At 41.3% G+C, this 18,362-nt stretch overlaps 1 pseudogene; it reads right to left on the bottom strand.

Moving 5' to 3' along the window:
- Nucleotides 1-612: 612 nt before the first annotated feature.
- LOC100401660 (PRELI domain-containing protein 1, mitochondrial-like) lies at nucleotides 613-1,406 on the bottom strand (annotated as a pseudogene).
- Nucleotides 1,407-18,362: the final 16,956 nt, after the last annotated feature.

Below are 18,362 nucleotides of genomic sequence, written 5' to 3'. Positions count from 1 at the left end.
GAGTGCACTGGTGCGATCTTGGCTCACTGCAGCTCAGATATGAGGGTTTTTTAATTACTAAATATATCTATTTCAAATATACCTCTTGAGACTGGGAGCCACAAAATGAATTCATGATCCCACTGGACTTAAACTAAAACTCCTTCTTTTACCTGACTTCCGTAAGCACATTCTGATTGGTGAACCAAGGCAGCGTTTAAGGTTTGAGAATTAGTCAGTTTAATTCATTTCTTACTGCCTTACCGAAGGGAGTGGCCTCTGGGACCTCCTGGGGGGATATGACTAGGGAGGGGTTAATAAAGTTGCATATAATAGATCCATTTTATTTAGCTTTCTCATGCCTGTTCACATTTCGCCCATCACCAAATGTGCACCCATTTCCATAAATTCAGCTTAATCAAGTCTTAAGTTACATTCTTCTTGGCCTAACAACCTTACAATCCACTTAAATAAATGTTCCCCATACTCCTGCTGATAAAAGTTGATGAAGTTCTGCAACTCTTTTTTTTTTCTTTTTGGGCTGGAAGTTGATTTTTAATGATACAGTACAGTGGAGGGAGGGCAGAGGGGCTAAGCCAAGCTGTCTGGGGTGCTGCGGTGGTGGGGGGCTGGCTACACAAACTGCTGCTGCTGCTTCTTGGTGGCTGCCTAGCTGGTGAGGCACTTGGCCTTCTCTGTAGCTGCCAGTGCCGTCTCCTTTGCCTTCTCCTTGGCTTCCTTGGCTGTCTCAGCAAGTGTTTCGGAAGGGGCCTCACCTTGCAGCTTTGCCAAGATATATTCGAAACCCTTCATAGTCTTGGTCACGTTGCTTTTGAACCCGGCAAGACCAAATTCCTGGACAGCTCTGGAGACACCAAACAAGCTAGAGGAGCCCCAGGCTTCACGGCGGATTTCGGTCCAGCCACTGTTGTCAGAATTCACACAGTAAACACATTGTTCATCCACCACCATCAGGCGGGCGCGGTTGATGTTCCGGGTGAAGGTGGTCATGGTCTGATTCTGTGGGTCCGCAATAGAGTCCTCCAGGGTGTACACCGAGTGAGCAACATTGGCAGGAAACAGTCGCTCGGCCTGTTGGTGTTGGTCAGGAGTCGCTGGGACAGCAGTTTCTGGTCAGGGGTCACCTCCAGGTGTACTATGTCTATAGGGATTCAGATACCGCCGCCAGAAGGCGGCAAACACTTGTTCCCAGGACCTCCGGAGCACGCTCTGGCCCAGGAAATACTTCACCACCGTCCCGGCCGGAGGGGCTCAGCATCCACGCAGCATCAGGAGTGCGGAGCTTGGGAGGCACGCGGGGGCCGGGCCGGCCGGGGCTTGGCGCACACCCGCAGCCTGGCTCAGGCTCGTAGCTCAGTCACCACCGTACCCGCCCAAGCAGTTGCTGCTGCTGCCGCCGCCGCCATGAGTTGTCCCGAAGTTCTGCCACTCTGTTGGCATAACGTCTATCTCCTGTAGGCCTAACCTCTGTACTTTGCAATCCGGACCATGCCGGCATTTTACTTTCCTTGTGGATCTGGAAGCAGTGAGGGGCAGTAGCGGTGGATCTTGAGGAAAGTCATTTTTTTTTTTTTTTTGTAAGGGAACTGCCTGAGAAATAGTCATTGAAAGGATTTTATTCAATGGAATTGGGGTTGTAGGGTATAAATTTCCTCAGAGAGGATTGGGGGGATTTTAGCATTCAGATTCTTAGTCTCTTCCATGTCTGTACAAAGGTCTGTGTTGCATCTCTCAGGGTCCCATCTCTTTCCCACTAGTACCCTTTGCTTATTGTAAGAAACTGAAACTGGAGAATTTGAGTATTTAGTTGGTTTCTCATCTCTGCAACTATCAACATCATTTTCTAGATGTGGTCTTCTTCCATATCAGTCCATTGACTACAGGAGAAGGACTCCATCAGAGCTATCTTAGAGACTTTCTGATTTCCCATTATGTTTTTGGTTGGATATCCAAGGCTTTCAATATGTTTTTTTCCCCTGTTTACTGTTTAGAGCCATCAGAGACAGTCAGTTAACTCTACCGTCTTTATAATCACTATTGTCACCATGGTGACTAGGTACCACAGTCACTTTATTTCTATTGCCATCCTCCTTGAATTTATTCTTTGCTACCAACAGAGTAAGTCTAGTAACTGTTATGCCACTGAAAGCCATGGATTACCAGTATCCACTGTTCTCCTGGTACGGAGGTTAGTTTTGTACTTCTTAAATACAAAAGCAATAGAATATCAGAATCCTATTGTGGGGGTCTGTTTTCTTGGTCCCTTCCTGGTATCTATTCTTACATTTCTCTGGACCCCAGAAGGCAACATGAGGCATCCACTAAGCCACACTCAAATGTAGGTAAGCTCTAGGTGCTAAGGTACACTCAGATGGGGATAATTGATGTGGATTAAATAAAGGTAATATTAATAAACATGAAGGCAGGGTGGCAGATTAAATAATTGACTTCAATTCTTCATCCCTATCTGTATCTTTATCCTTTCATGCCTTTTTGATGGGCAGACCATGCTTCCCTGCCTTGTGTCTTTGGGCTTGGCCATGTGGTTAGTTTCAGTCAATGACATGTGGGTGGGAATGACAGCATGCCAGTTCCAAGCTTAGGCCTTCATAGGCATCGCATATTCTTGTTTGTTCTTATGTGCCTCTGCCACCACCATAAGAAACATGTTTGCTAAAGAAGATGAGATACATGGAGAACAGAGTTGCTCCGACCACTGCATAGATCTACAGCAGGAAGCATAGCTGCTCTAGCTAGCAAAGCATCAAGTAAAATGCTCAGCTGAGCCCAGCCTAAGGCAGCCCTACTCTAGTTGACCTGCAGATATATGAGAAAAAAAAATAGTATTTTAAAAGACACTGGTTTTTGCGGTAGCAGTTATGCAGCATTAATGTTGCAATAGGTAACTGATACTCTGGAGTAGATAAAAACCAACAAGAGATGGGACAGAACCTCAGAGATGTTGATGGTAAGCCAAAGGATCAAGGGGAGGAAGCAGTTAGTAGAACCTGGAGAGAGTAGCTATAGAAGAGGACTGTTTGATAAGAGCCATGGCCTTTGTTGAGGAATGCAGGCAATCCATGGGAACCAGGGAGGGAGGCAAGGGGAATGAATATCATCACCTCGCTCTCCCCCTGCCCTGTGATCTCCTCCCGGTGCCTGCCATTGTCCAACTAGAAGGCCAGGGAGCTCACTGATGAATGTTATTTAACAAATCCTCCTAGTGCATAAACACAGTGAAGAATAGGTATAGAAGGGAAAATAGAAAATATCTCAGCCACGCATGTCTGAAAATACCTTTGTTTTACCATCATACTTGTAGGACATTTTGGTGACATACAGATTAATTTCCTTGAGAAGTTTGAAGACAATCCCACTACTGTGTATGTATCCAAAGGAAATAAAATCAGTATGTTGAAGAGCTATCTGCACTCCCATGTTTACAGCATTACTCACAATAGCCAAGATATGGAATCAACCTAAGTGTCCATCAGCAGATGAATAAAGAAAATGTGGTACATATACATAATGGAATACTACTTGACCATGAAAAAGAATGGAATACTGTCATTCATACGGACATGAATGAACCTGGGACATTATGTTAAGTGAAATAAGCCAGGTACAGACAGATGAACACTGAATGATTTCATGTATATGTGGAATCTAAAATAGTTAACTTCATAGAAGTAGAAAGTAGAATGGTGATTACCAGAGGCTTGAGTAGTTGATGGGGGGATAGGGAGGTGTTGGTCAAAGGATGTATAGTCATGTGTCACATAACTACATTTCAGTCAATGGCAGACCACATATACAATGGTGGTCTTGTAAGGTTATGAGGGAGTTAGTTTGTTGAAGAAATTTCTGTAATCTAGTGATGTTGTAGCCATCCTAACCTTGTAGCACACTTACTATTTTTACAAATTTAGTGTAGCCTAAGTGTACAGTGTTTACAGTGATGATAAAGTCTACAATAGTGTATGGTGATGTCCTAGGCCTTCAGGTTCATGCACCACTCAACTCACTGACTCACCCAGAGCAACTTCCAGTCTTGCAAGCTCCATTTATGGTGAGTGCCCTATACAGGTGTATCATTATTAATCTTTTATATTGTATTTTTACTGTACCTTTTCTATGTTTAGGTATGTTTAGATACACAAATACTAGCCATTGTGTCACAATTGCCTATAGTATTCAGTACAATAACATGCTGTACAGGTTTGTAATAGGAGTAATAGACTATCATATAGCCTAGGTGTGTAGTGGGCTGTATCATGTAAGGTTTGTGTAAGTACACTCTGATGTTTGCACAATGATAAAATCATCTAAAGGCAGAGCTCTCAGTATGTATCGCTGTCATTAAGAGATGCATAACTACATAATTACAGGTAGGATAAATAGGTTCAAGAGATCTATTGTATAGCACAATTACTATAGTTAATGATGATATACTGTATGCTTGAAAAATGTGGCCAGGTGCAGTGGCTCACAACTGTAATCCCAGCTCTTTGGGAGGCCGAGGCGGGTGGGTCACTTAAATCCGGGAGTTCAAGACCAGCCTAGGCAACATGGCAAAAACCCATCCCTACTAAAATAAAAAAACTAGTCAGACATGGTGGTGTGCACCTGTAATCCCAGTTACTTGGGAAGCTGAGGTGGAAAAATCACTTAAGCCTGGGAGGCAGAGGTTGCACTGAGCCAAGATCACACCACTGTACTCCACCCTGGGTTACAGAGAAAGACTCCATCTTAAATATAAAATAATAATAAAAAAGAAAAATGCTAAGGGAGTGAATCTAAGCGTACTTATCACAAAAACAATAGCCATATGAGGCAATACATTCAATTTAACTGTTCAGATATGGGTATATACCTCAGAACATCATATGGTACATGACAAATGCATACAATTTTATCTGTCAATTAAAAAATGTCCAGAATAGGCAAATATATAGAGATAGAAAGTACACAAGTGATTGCCTGGGCCTGAGGGATTGTAGGGAGAGGATGGGGCGGAGAGAAAGAGGAAGTGACTATTAATAATTATGGCGCTTTTTTGGGGGTATTAAAAATGTTCTAAAATTGATTTTGGTGATGGCTGCACAACTGTGAACATACTAAAAACCATTGGACTGTACATTTTATTTTCTTTTATTTATTTTTTGAGACAGAATTTTGCTCTTGTCACCTAGGCTGGAATGCAATGGTGTGATCTCGGCTCACTGCAACCTCTGTCTCCTGGGTTCAAGCGATACTCCCACCTCAGCCTAATGAGTAGCTGAGACTACAGGCACCCACCACCATGCCCAGCTATTTTTTGTATTTTCAGTAGAGATGGGGTTTCACCATGTTGGCCAGGGTGGTCTTGAACTCCTAATCTCAGATGATCTGCCCACCTTGGCCTCCCAAAGTACTGGGATTACAGCCAGGAGCCACTGTCCCTGGCCAGATGGTACACTTTAAATGGGTGCATTGTATGACATATGAATTATATCTCAATAGTTTTATTTTTTAAAAGAAAGTTTGAAGGAATTTCCCGTGGACTCTACTGAGATGTTTGAAATTCTTTGGAGTTCTCACTCTTCGTGTGTGAACTGTTTTGTCTTTCTCTCTGTCTGTCTCTATCTGGAAACTAGTAGAAGCTTGTTTTTGCCCCAGTCAAATTTTCACAAATTTTTACCATGCGCCTTGCATTGGATTTGCTTTTATTCATTGCTCTAGACAATTATAAGTTCTTTCAATCTGGAAACTATGCCCTTTTGTTCTGGAAATCTTTCTTGAATTTTCATCTATAAGTTACTCTATTTTGTTTCACTGCTCTCTCTTTCCCCAAATTTCTGTTTTTCTCTCTTCTATTCTCTCTCTGTCTTTTTATTCTTCTTTCTGGGACATTTCCTTAACTTTTTTTCTTCAATCCTTCTATTGAGTATTATTTTTGATAGCATTTTTTCTTTTTAAGACAGAGTCTAGGTCTGTCGCCCAGGTTGGAGGGCAGTAGTGTGATCTCAGCTCACTGCAACCTCTGCCTCCTGGGTTCAAGCCATTTTCCTGCCTCAGCCACCCAAGTCGCTGGGACTACAGGCATGTGCCACCACACCTGGCTAATTTTCGTATCTTTTGGTAGAGACTGGATTTCACCACATTCGCCAGGCTGGTCTCGAACTCCAAACTTCAAGTTGATCTGCTTGTCTTGGTCTTCTAAAAATGCTGGGATTACAGGCATGAGCCACCGTGTCTGGCTGAGTTTTACTTTAAAAGCCTTTTAAAATTGAAATATGCTTCACATAACATAAAACTCACCATTTGAAAGTGTATGCTTCAGTGGTTTTTATTATAATTACTACATTGTATTTTTATTATAATTACTACTTGCATAATTGCACAAATTACATCATCCCCAAAATACTTCTATCACCCTGTACCCTATCATCCCCAAAATACTTCTATCATGCTGTACCCTATCAGCAGTTAGTCCCAATTCCCCTCTACTTCCAGCACTGAAAATCACTAATCTACTTTTTTTTTTTTTTTTGAGACCGAGTTTTGCTCTTGTTGCCCAGGCTGGAGTGCAATGGTACGATCTGGGTTCACCACAACTTCTGCCCCCCTAAATCCAAGCATTTCTTCTGCCCTGGCCTCCCGAGTAGCTGGGATTACAGGCAGATGCTACCATGCCCAGATAATTTTGTCTTTTTAATAGAAAGAGGGTTTCTTCATGTTGGTTAGACTAGTCTTGAACTCCCAACCTCAGGTGATCCACCCACCTCGGCCTCCCAAATTGCTGGGATTACAGGCATGAGCCACCATGCCCGGCCTATTCTGGACATTTTATACAAATATAATCATAAAATGTGTGGCCTTTTGTGTCTGGCTTCTTTCTTAACATAATGTTTTGAGGTTCATCCATGTTCTAGCATGTAATAATACATATATGTCTTTTTTTAATGGTTAAATAATATTTCATTGTAAAGATATGCTACATTTTGTTTATCTATTCATCAGTTGATGAATGTTCAAGTTGTTTCTACTTTTTGGCTATTACAAATTATGCTACCATGAACACATATTCACTAGTTTTAGTGTGAGCATGTTCTCAATTCTCTTGGGCTATACCTAGAAGTGGAATAGCTGGGTCATATGGTAATTCCATGTCTGACTTTTTGAGGAACTGCCAAATTCTATTTGGGTTTTAAAATTCTACTAATAAGCTTTACATTTCTAAAAGCTCTTTTTATTCATTTCTGGATGTTTCTTTTAAAAATTTGCATGTAACATCTCTCCTTCCTCTCTGATGATATTAATGATATCGAAGTTAATTTATTTATTTATTTATTTTTAAAGTATTTGTTTTCCCAAATACCTCACAATCCTTGGCCAATCCACAGTGATTGTATTCAGGAGTGGGGAACCAGAAAGTTGATTGGAGCATGGTCTTGATCATGTGACATGCATAGTCTCAACTTGGAGTTTCAAAGTTATTTGATCGGACATTTATTGAGAACTCCTAATGTCAGTAATCTTTAGGCCAGATGTTTTCAGGGAAGGACCCTCCAATCTCACATCTAGGTTAGGATCTTTCTACCAGTGCTCTGGGGATTGTGTGGGAAAGACAATTGGAAGTCTCTGTACTTACGATTCAGTACACCCATGATCACTGAATCCTCTTCCTCGGGCATGGTATTTCTGTCCTCAAAAGGGCCTGGTACCTCCCAGTCTAGAGACTATTCTGTTTCCTCTGGACTCTACACTTCCAGATTTCTGCCAGTATGAGGGAGGGGCAGGCTCCCAGTGGCATTGAATTTAAGGATGGAATATTTCTCAAATGGCTTTTAATCATGGTTTTGATATTTAGCCCTTTCAACTTTTACTTCTTCTTCTTTTTTTTTTAGATGGTGTCTTGCTCTGTTGCCCAGGCTGGATTGCAGTGGCATTGATCTCTACTCGCTGCAACCTCTACCTCCTGGGTTCAAGTGATTCTCCTGCCTCAGCCCCTCAAAAAGCTTGGATTATAGGCACGTACCACCACACACACATTTTTTTTTGTATCTTTAGTAGAGACGGGGTTTCTCCATGTTGGCCAGGCGGGTCTGGAACTCCTGATCTCAAGTGATCCACCCACCTCAGCTTCCCACAGTGCTGGGATCCAACTTTGACTTCTCGTTCTGGAGGTACCTCGTACTTGCTAATCCTGTGCTATTTGTGAATTTTGTGATGCAAATTGTGTTGATTCTCAGCCTTCCTCATTGTGGGTTTGGGATTTGGCTTTCATAGTCCTGCTGGGTGAATTTGGTTTCCAACTTTCAAAACGTGTCAATGTTGTCTCATTTCTTGTTCCCTACCCATGTGTTAGTTAAAATCGTTTGCTGTTGTTTTAATGGAGTTTTTAGAGGATGCAGAATTAGCTGTATGTTTTTAGTCATCCATGTTTATCTAGAAGCCTCCAATCCACCTTTCTAAGTAAAAAAAATCAGACATTTTAATTTCCATCCAAATAAGTCACGGTATAATCAGGAGACAGAAACCACTATACTTATTTTAATAGATAGAATTTGATATAAAGAATTGTTAACATACTGACTAAAAAAGCTCAAAGAGAAGACACAGCTATTATGAAGATAGAAACTTCAAGAAGGAGCCCCTAGGCTGGAAGCTGGAATTACTAAAACTCAGAAACCTGGAGAAAGAGCCTCACAGAGCTGAAACTCAGTTCTCTGAGGAGGAACCTGATGGGCTGGGGCTGGTGTCTCTGGGAGAGCATGATGAGGCCGAACGGGAGTGCTGGGACACTGATTTCACTGTGTCTGGACTGAATTGCTGCTCGGGAGTGAGGAAGAAGCAACGTGATATTGACAGGCATTGGAAGACTGTGCCACTCTCCACTTCCAGCCTTGGAGTCTCCTCTAAGGAGCCCTATTGTCTGAGCCTAAGAGGGATCCACCTGGCAGGGGAGAAATGTGATTTGCAGAGCTTAACCCCAGCATCACAAAGGTATCTCAAAGTGGGACTGGAAGCTGAGCAGGCACAGCTTAGTAATTGGTATGGTTTTCTTTGGCTACTTGCAACTCATATGCACACAACTAAACACACTTAAATTTCTATACAGCCACGAAATTGACTGTTTCCACCTTCATACAAACAAAGGCATTTTCACTTTCTCCCCAATATGAGGAGACACAAAGTCCAGGCAGCAATGGTATTCATATCGGGGAGAGTCCCCTGATCTATTCTGGGCTGTATATTAACTACTGGTCAAATTCAGTCATAGTCCCATCTGATATTCTGTTTCTAAATGCTACCTTGTTGTTTTTTTTTCTATAGAGATGGGGCCTTGCTATGATGCCCGGGCTGGTCTCAAAATTCTAGCCTCAAGCCGTCCTCCCACCTCAGCCTCCCAAATTGCTGGAAATACAGGTGTGAGCCACTGTGCCTGGCCTTAACACTACCCTTTTCATCCCTGCTTTCCTCCTTAGTTTCCCTCAGTTGGTTCAGAATTTGGGTTGGGAAGAGGGGTATTATATATTGACCCTCTTAAACTCTAAGTGTGCTTTTCATTGTGTTGATCAGCTATTGTGCCAATTTACATTTGTAAAAGCAGTATTAGTGAGTTCCAGTCCTTCCACATCATCCACTTAGTATTGTCAGGCATTTGCATTTTGCCAATCTATGAATGAGAAATTACATCTCACTATTGCTTAATTTGCATTTCCCTTGTGGAGGAGGCTGAGGATCATTTTGCCATATGTTTATTGGACTTGAGTTTCTCTTCTGCTCATGTGTTTTGTTTTTTTTTTTGTTTTGTTTTGAGACAGGGTGTGGCTCTGTTGCCCAGGCTGGAGTGTAATGTTTCCATCATGGTTTACTGAAGCCTCGGCCTCCTGGGCTCAAGTAATACTCCTACCTCAGCCTCTCAAGTAACTGGGACTACAGGTATGTGCCACCATGCCAGGCTATTTGTTTTCACTTTTTATTTTTAGTAGAGATGAGTCCTTGCTATGTTGCCCAGGCTGGTGTTGAACTCCTGATCTTGTGATCTTTTGCCTCAGCCTCCTAAAAGAGTTGGGATTACAGACGTGAGACACTTCTTCTGGCTGCTCATATTTTTTGTTTACTTAAAAAAGTTTTTTTTCTTGCTGATTTGCGGGAATTCTTAAAATTTTTTTTTTGGTGAAATATATTTGAAACATATAGATAAGAATAGAAGATAATTTAAGAGACATTCATATTCCCACCATCCAGCTTCATTAAATCTTAACATTGTCTTATTTCTTTTAAAGAAATAAAACATATGTATATGCACTGTCCTTTGGGCCTTCTTCAATCCTATTCTCCTACTGTTCCTCCCCTATGATAATCACTATCATGAATTTAGTGTTTACCATTCCTAAGCAAAGCTTTTATACTGAGTAGGAGTTTATATTCTGGATACTAATCATTTGTTAATTTTATGCATTTTGAATTGCAAATATCTCCTCGCATTCTGTGCTGTGTTTTTTACTTTGCTTATGGTGTTTTTTTTGATATATGAAAGTTTTAAATTTTAATATGTTCATATTTATCAGATGTTTCTTTTATGGTTTGTGCTTTTTGTGGTAAAACTTTTCTGTGGATGTATGTCTTATCTCCTCAGTGAATGTATATTTTTCCTTGAGGAAAGGACCATGATTTATATACTTTTTTCATCCTCTACAGTCTTAATTTTTTTTTTTTTTTTTTTTTGAGACAGAATATCACTCTGTCACCCAGGCTGGAGTGCAGTGGCACAATTTTCGCTCACTGCGACTTCCACTTCCCAGGCTCAGGTAATCCTCCCAACTCAGCTTACTATGTAGCCTGGAACCACAGGCACGTGGTACCATGCCCAGCTAATTTTTGATATTTTTGGTAAAGATGGGGCTTCACCATGTTGTCCAGGCTGGTCTCAAACATATTTGAGGCATTTGGGCTAGATAATATTGTGTTGTGGGAGGATCTGTCCTGAGGATTATAGGATGTTGGGCAGCATCCCTGGCATCTGCCCATTAGATGCCAGCAGCACTCCCCTTCTCCACTTGGAGCCGTGATAATGACCAAAAATGTCTCCAGACATTGCCAAATGTCTCCTGGTGGGGAGGGGTGGTGGTGGTGGTGAAATCACCCCTGGTTGTGAAATACTATCCTAATTAAATAGTCCTAAATTATGGGTTCGGAAATAATGACAGGCTGCTGAGTGATGGAAGGTGCTGATTGGCTTAAGCTAATCTAGATTTATCTCCAGGTTTGGTTCAATCTTTGTTCTGGGTTGATGAATGTTCTGGAACCCAAAAAGAAAAGTTAGGTACTAGTAGAAATGGAGAAGGTGGAAGTGGAAGTGATGCTAGATAATCAAGAAGTGGCTGCCCCCCCCAGAAAATTCTGATGTAAGGCTCAACGTGGCAGCTAACTGATCATTGCCACCTTCTCTCATTTTAATATCCAATAATTAATCCTGAACCCTCACCATCAGCTCGTCCATTCCATTTTTCTCTTCCCTTTGTCACTCAGGTATGTGCATTTTAGCAAAATTAGAAAGGAATTACTATGTCAGTGGTTTGGAAAAGATGGTAAACACTGACATGGTATTAAGTTTTGTGCATATCAGGTGCTCAGTTGTTACTTATCTTGGTCTTTTTAGGGTGCCACAACAAATACCATAAGCTGGGTGACTTAACAACAGAAATTTATTTTTTCACAGTTCTGGGGGCTGGAAGTCTGAGATCAGGGTTCCTGGTTCTGGTGAGGGCTCGCTTCCTGGCTTGCAGATGGCCATCTTCTCGATGTGTCCTCGCATGACCGTTCTCCTTGGTGGCTGTGTGAGTGGAGGCTGGGTGAAAGGTAAGCTATCTGGTGTCTCTTCTTATAAAGGCACACCCTCATAAGGGACCCCACCTTCAATAACCTCATCTAACCCTAATTATCTCTCATAGTCCACCTCCAAATATCATCACATTAGGGGTTATAGGACTTCAACATATGAATTTTGAGAGGAACGCAACTGAGCCATGGCATTACTAGTTGGGGTTTTGGTAACTGTAATTCATTTAGAGAAGAAATGTGTATTTTTTTCTGTTATAGATTAGCCCCTGACAGACAGATATGCCCATCACTGAATTTTTATACAGGTCACATTAGAGGAAGCAAAGGGTTTTTTGCTGTTGTTGTTATTTAGTCTTTATTTTATAATCATAAACTTAACTCTGCAATCCAGCTAGGCATAGAATGGAACAAGGAAAACATGGAACCCAAAGGGAACTGCAGCGAGAGCACAGATTCTAGGACACTGCAAGCAAGTGGGGTGGAGGGGAGCTCTCCTGAGCTATAGAAGGAATGGTCTGGTGGTTAAGATGAAACACAAATCAAACTTATTAGAGTTGTCCACAGTCAGCAGTGGTGATCTTCTTGCTGGTCTTGCCATTCCTGGACCCACAGCGCTCCATGGCCTCTGCAATACTCATGCCTCTTTCACCTTGCCAAAGACCACGTGCTTGCCAACCAATCACTCAGTCTCGGCAGTGCAGATGAAAAACTGGGAACTGTTTGTGTTGGGTCCAGCATTTGCCATGGACAAGATGCCGCGACCTGTATGCTTTAGGATGAAGTTCTCATCATTAAATTTCTCCTCATAGATGGACTTGCCACCAGTGTCATTATGGCGTGTGAGGTCACCACCCTGACATATATAAACCTTGCGATAATTCTGTGAAAGCAGGAACCCTTATAACCAAACCTTTTCTCTCCAGTGCTCAGAGCACGAAAGTTTTCTGCTGTCTTTGGAAACTTGTCTGCAAAGAGCTTGAAGGAGACGTGGCCCAAGGGCTCGCCGTCAATGGCAATGTTGAAGAATACGGTGGGGTTGACCATGGCTGATACTACAAGGCTCCAGGTGGTGGTGGCATCTACAAAGCTACAAAGGGTTTTAAAATGCACAAGTATGCCAGAGATTTGCTACTTAATCGGTCGTAGGTCAGGTTTTTGGGGCATAGTTTTGGAGACAGACTTTGAGTATAGGTGGTTTACTAAAGAGTGTATTCAGGAACAACACTCGGATGACAGAGATGCAAGACTGGATAGATGAGGTTGAACTGCAATAAGGTTGTGATAAAGGTTTAGTCAATCCCTTGGGTGACAGCTGGGATGGTTCTGCAAAAGTGTCTAAATTTGAGGTGGGGGATCAGCCCTGGTACCAGATCACTGACTAGTCATTCGATGGGGGCTGCCCCCAGGGAGGGCACAACTTTAATGCTGAGGACAATTCTTAGAAAAGAGGCAGCTTTAAGTCCTGAAAGAGTGGGGGGGAGGGGGCAGATCTGTGTAGCACATTACAGCATTGACTACATTACCCAAGCAATCTAAAGGCAAGTGACTCTAATCTCATTATTGGGACAACAGCACTGCAGTAATCATGGTTTCCTACCAACTGCTTATTAAGGGTTCAGATGAGCATATGTTCTGTCATTTCAAGGAATTAAAAAGCAAGTTTTTCTGATAGCTTCCAAAATTGGGTTAGTACTTGGTTTATTAAACTGTACCCTACTTCTTAGTAATACAGTTTCAGTGGTGTAAGATACTATACATTTTGTCATGAAGTCTTTGCCCATGCCTCTGTCCTGAATGATATTGCCTAGGTTTTCTTCTAGGGTTTTTATGGTTTGGGGTTTTCCATTTAAGTCTTTAATTCATCTTAGTTATTTTTGTATAAGATGCTATACTTTTTGGTCAGCAGCCTTCTGAGATAAGGTGTGTCTTCAGGGGTAGAACAGTGGCAGATTCTCATACCTTCCCCATTATATCTCACCCCCTTAAGGTAGTAGTTCACACACTTTCTGTGGTGATCTGATGGCCTTGCAGTGTGGACAGTCCTTTGTCAAAGTGTGTGGTGATGAGTGCGGTGGCTCCTGAGATTTTAGTTATAATAACATTACTCCCAGTAGGCTTTAATTTTTTGGCTGTACACAACAGAGCTGCTTACTTTGAAGCATATTTCATTCATGAAAATAATTTCACATTCTAAAGTATTGTATTCTGCACGTACACTCTCTTCTGAGAGCATCACAGGCATAAATAATTGTCAGTTTGAATAGCTATATTTGTAACAAGCACTTCAGATTGGAAAAATGAGTTTATCAACATCATAAATTGATACAAAATGGATTATATGTTCATTACAGATAGCAAGAAAGAGAAAACAGGAATAAAAGTAGAGTCCTAGTCCTGTTTCTTGAGAGATATGCACTCTAGAAATATCCTCAAGCAAAGAAACCTACAGGTAGGAAATTAGTACCTGCTTTCTGGATTCTCAACCCCATCCCCATGATGCCCACCCAATAAAACAAGAACATTGGAATAATTTTTCAGGGGAAAATCCAAATTTGAAGATAATATGTTATCTGCTGAAATATATCCAAATGTTAGACAGTGGAATACCTACGAATTCATCTAACTAAGGAGGTCAGAGGTCTCTAGAACTACAAAACACTGGTGAAAGAAATCAGAGATGAGGCCCAGGTGCAGTGGCTCATGGCTGTAATCCCAGCACTTTGGGAGGCTGAGGCAGGAGAATTGCTTGAGCCCAGTAGTTTGAGACCAGCCTAGGCAACATAGGAAGATCCTGTCTCTACAAAAATAAAAATAAAAAAAATTAGCCAGATGTGGTGGCATGAGCCTGTGGTCCCAGGTACTTGGGAGGCTGAGGTGGGAGTAAGGCTGCAGTGAGCCATGATAGTGCCATTGTACTCTAACAGGGGCAACAGACCAAGACACTGTCTCAAAAAAAAAAAAAAAGAAAAAGAAGACCCAAACAAACAAACCAAAAACAAATCAAACAAATAAGCCATTTAAAAATGGGCAAAGGATATGAACAGACACTTCTCAAAAGATGATGTACAAGCAGCCAATAAACATATGAAAAAGATTTTTAGCATCACTGATCATCAGAAAAATGCAAATCAAAACCACAGTGAGACAGATCTCACACCAGCTAGAATAGCAGTGATTAAAAAGTAAAAAAAGAACAGATGCTGGTGAGGCTGAGAAGAAAAGAAAATGCTTATATACAATCTTGGTGGGAATGCAAACTAGTTCATCACTGTGGAAAGCACTGGAGATTTCTCAAAGAACTTAAAAGAGAACTACCATTCACCCAGCAATTCCACTACTGGATATGTACCAAAAGGAAAATTATTCATTCTATTAAAAGGACATGCATTCATTTCAGTGCTGTTCCCAATAGCAAAGACATGAATCAACCTAGGTGCCCTTCAACAGTGGATTAGATAAAGAAAACGTCGTACATATATACCATGGAATACTACATAGCCACAAAAAGGAATGCAATAATGTCCTTTGTAGCAAAATGGATGAAGCTGGAGGCCATTTTCCTAAGCAAATTAACATAAGAACAGAAAACCGAATACTGCATGTTTTCACTTATAAGTGAGAGCTAACCATTAAATACACATAGACATAAAAATGGGGAACAATAGACACTGGGGGTTACTAGACCAGGAGGAAAAGAGTGGGGAGTGAGCTGAAAAATCAACAATTGGGTACTATGCTCACTACTTGGGTGACAGGATCAAACCTCAGTGTCACACAACATACCCATGTAACAAACCTGCACGCGTACTCCCTAATCTATTATAAAAGTTGAAAGCATATAAAAAGGGAAAGCTCAAGTTGTTTTGAGGTACAGAAACTGTTGAGTTAATTTTATTGAGGAATTGGGGAAATTACTGTTTAGTTTGCTTTAGAACAAAGAAAGTGAATGATGTAATAGCTTAGAGACAGAATGACAGTGACAATTCGAGACCTTAACCTGGGTTCATCTCGGATCACAGAGACATTGTTTGACTGAGCTTCATATCACCATGGATCAGAGAAAAATTCGCTCCAAATTATGCTGGGTTTGTGTCTATTAAAAAGAACTGCTTGATGGTCTCGACAGAAGACTCCTTCTCCATAGGTACAGTGTTCATAAGAATGTTTTATGAAAAATTCATGTTGACAAACTCTCACACTTAGCTTCCCACGGAGAAAAATTTTGCATATATTTCTAAAACAGTTCAAGTTCTCCTTCTCTTTCTCTCATGATTTTTCATATTATCCTAGACCCAAAACTCTGTCTATATAGTCTATAGTCCTCTGCTCTACCAGTTGAGCTATTGAAGGGTGCACCCAAAGCTCTTTCTTTTGCTCCTTTTTACATTGCATAGTTCCAGGAAGCACCATTAGCATTGCAATTTATGTGGCAGGCTACCCAAATTTCTACCTTCCCATGTCTTGTTAACCCCTCACATGTTGTTTCATTTTTCTTCTTCTTAGTCTTGATACTTCTCTCATCTTTGGTTTTGATGAATAATTCACAAATGCAGCGTAGTGAGAAGCCATGTGGTGATTAAAGCATTGTGGTGGATATTTGTTGGCTGACAACATTCCTCTATTCCTCTATTTCCTATAGGAGACTTCAAATTTCCTCTACTTTCAGCCAAATATTTTTGGGCAGAACTGACCTACTCCAGGGACACGTTCTGTTAGTCACATGCATAAACTTATGAGCACATTCCTTTCCCTTGGCCTCAATAATTGATTCAAGGAGAGATGTATTACCCAATCAAAGCTAATTAGATGGAAGGAGATTTGCTAGGGCTCCTTCAACTTCTGTATGAGCCACTAGAAGTGATTCACTCCTTCCCACTGCATGTAAAAAAGGCACTAGGCAGTGAACAGAATAACAAATCTCTATCTTCATGGCATAGATTTTGCTGAGGGAAGCAGACTGTGAACAAGATATATTAAATGGTGTCCAGAACTAAGGAGATAAATAAAAAGGAGAAAGAGTAGTGCTTTTTAAAAAAGCTATTTTAGATAGGGGGAGTGGTTCATGGAAGGTCTCACTGACTTGCTCATTGACTAAAGACGTGAAGGAATGGGGCAATGCTTGGGGGAAAGCATTCCAGGCAGAGGGAACAACATATGCAAAATCCCTGAGACAGGAGCATGCCTGGAATGTCTGAGGAAGAGCTTTGAGGCCAGAGTGGCTGGAGCCAAGTGAACAAGTGATATGGAGGTCAGAGTAACAGGAGAAAAGATCTGCAGAGGGCTTTGTAGACCATAAGGAAGACTTTTACTCTGAGTGAAATGAGGAGCCATTGAGGGTTTTAAGCAGAGGAGTGACATGATGTGACTTAAATAATAATAGGATACTCTGGCTGATGTATTGAGAAGGGGAAAAGGCATGTGAAGGTTCATTTTTTGTGACAACTTGACTGAATAAGGGATGCTCATATAGCTGATAAAATGTTTCTGGAAGAAATTAGCATTTGAGTTGGTAGACTAAGAAGGTCTGCCCTCATCAATGTGGGCACACTGACACTGAGGACCTGGGTAGAACAAAAGGGCAGAGGAAGGGTAACTTCTCTTGGGAAGGGTGCACCACACCTTTTGGCACATGGAGTTGACTATAGTCAAATTCATAGGATGTCCACAAAGTTTAAAAAAGAACTTTATTGGCAAAAGTACCAGTACCTACTAAAAGGCAGAGGAAGGGCAAATTCTCTTTTGGAGCTAGGACATCCATTTTTCTCTGCCCTTGGACACCAGAGGTGCTGGTTCTTGCACCTTGAAACTTCCGGACTCACACCAGCAGCCCCACTCCCTGGTTATCAGGACTTTTGCCTTGGACTGAGAGCTATACCATTGGCTTCCATGGTTCTCAGGCCTTCAGACTCAGACTGAATCACACCACTGGCTTCTCTGGTTCTCTGCATGCTCTTAGCATATTGTTGGCCTTCTGAGCTTCCATAAGTGCATGAGCCAATTCCCATAATAAATTCCTAGTCATATATCTATATATATCCTATTGGCTCTATTTCTCTGGAGACCCTGAGTAATATAAGGTGGAAGCTGGGAGAAGAAGGGATAGTGAATGCTCAGCAGTTATGATAGAAGTCTTTATATATTGAAATATTGGTTCCAATTTTTCACTCTTAATAGTATTGGAGGGAGAGAGAGAGAGAGAGACAAAGGGAGGTATATCTTGAAAGAAATTGTGAGTGCACCACATCTTTTGGCACATGGAGTTGACTACAGTCAAATTCATAGGAAATCCACAAAGTTTAAAAAAAAACTTTATTGGCAAAAGTACCAGTACCAGCTAAAAGAGATTGACACTCTAGAGGATATAAACAGATTATTGGGCTCTAATTTTCTACAGGCAAAAAGCAGGTTGAAGAACCCATTTATCCACCAAAAAGGGCATATTCTCTAATGTCCTTTGCAAGTTACTAAGGAATATGAGGGTAAAAGAATGACTTCCTAGAGTGTAGAACCAAGAGGATAGACTGGAAAAT

The sequence above is a fragment of the Callithrix jacchus genome, chromosome 10 (assembly GCF_049354715.1).
Source record: "Callithrix jacchus isolate 240 chromosome 10, calJac240_pri, whole genome shotgun sequence".
In the NCBI taxonomy this organism is placed as follows: domain Eukaryota; kingdom Metazoa; phylum Chordata; class Mammalia; order Primates; family Cebidae; genus Callithrix; species Callithrix jacchus.
The sequence above is the reverse complement of the archived record's forward strand: the minus strand, read 5'-3'. Positions and strand labels throughout refer to the sequence as shown.